This window comes from Mustela nivalis (assembly GCF_964662115.1).
Source record: "Mustela nivalis genome assembly, chromosome: 9".
In the NCBI taxonomy this organism is placed as follows: Eukaryota; Metazoa; Chordata; class Mammalia; order Carnivora; family Mustelidae; genus Mustela; species Mustela nivalis.
In genome coordinates this window covers 14,614,521-14,616,089 of record NC_139028.1, presented here as the reverse complement: position 1 = coordinate 14,616,089, position 1,569 = coordinate 14,614,521, and positions in this window count along the sequence as shown.

Here is a 1,569-nt window from a genome sequence, read left to right as displayed (position 1 = left end):
TCCCACCGTGAGCGCGGAGTGCGGTGTGAAGAGCTGAACCACTGTGTTGCACACCTGAAATTAGTGTAACACTGTCTACTGGCATTAAAAAAAAAAAAAAAGAATGACTTCAGATTCTTGGCCCAAGCAACCCGTGACTGATGGTACCATGTAATTGCACGGATAACACTTCTGGGGAGAGTGGATTTGGAGAACCATGAGCCCACTAGATTAGGAGACACTGAAGCTGTGGGGAAGCAGAGAGGTGAAAGGTCCAAGGACAGATACGCGGGGCACACAGCCTGTGGGGCACTACGTGGCACGGTCACCATCTGGCATCTTCCGGACCCCCTGGGCTCCTTACCTAGAGCTACCCTCTTCCTGGCCTCATTCAAAGAGAATGTTCTCCTTGCCTTTTCCCAGTCAACCCTGATTTTGCCTTATCTCCATCCCAGCTGCTCTTACAAACTGTCTCCGTCACTTGCTTGCTTGTGGCTTCCCTTGCTGACTCTGTCTTTTCGGTTTGCCTGCGTCCTGTCGCCCGGCCTAATGCCTGCCTCCCGGAAAGCAGCGAGTGTCTAAGACATCCCTGCGTGGTTTTCCAAAGTCGGACAGAGAACCGTTCAGGGCTCAGACGTCCGTGTGGACTGACAGGCAAGGACAGCTTGGGCAATGCCCCGGGAGACCATGTCGGGGACCCCCCCACAGCTCCCTGCACACTCCCCCGGGGGGTGCCCGCAGCAGGAATAAACCATTGCCTCCACTCTCAGGATTCAGTAGGCGCCGGGAAATCTCCCAGCCAGGCAGGTGCGCAAAGTGGAGTGCAAAGATGTGAAAGGACTTTCTTGGTAAACGAGAAAACACACACCACGCAGCCGCGGGGGGGGGGGGGGGGAAGCCTCCAGCACCCACTCGGGCAGGCTGACCACCAGATCTGTCTGTCGAAGGACACAAGTCACCTTGAACGCTAAATCAAGGTGGTCCCTCTTCCACGGCTAGAACACGAGCGTTACTGGAACGGTCGTGGAGGAGGGTTTTCTCCGAGCTTCTCTTCCTTGCTTGAATATTACAAGTTGCTCACAGATTCGAGAGCCGTTGGATCCTCAGCGGTGGCCAGAAAGCTGGCTCCTCGAAGCCCGAGCTGCGTCGGGTCAGCAGCACCAAAGACAAAGGAGCGGGCAGAACGGAGGACAGGGAGGGAGGGAGGACATGGAAGGGAAGCCGGGGACACAAAAGGAGAGCGGCGGCCGCAGATGTCCAGGAGGAAGAATATGAAAATGCTGGTGAATGGAACGGAGCTGAAGCCACCAGCAACGGAGAGAGAATAGTGGGAAAGGAACAGAAAAGCACAACATGGCCCACGGGTCAGAGAAGAGAATGGACGCAAAAATAGTCCGAAAGAGCAGGTGAAGCCTGGATTATGGGGAAATCATATGCCGAAATGGAAAACAATATTAACTCTTTTAAGAATACATTTTGAAATACTTTAGGGTCTTGGGATTACTTGGCCAAGAATGATGAGTAGAAATGCCTTTAATGGAATTAGACCTAATACATTATTAATTAGCTGTAGTGGTATAGCATGTGGTC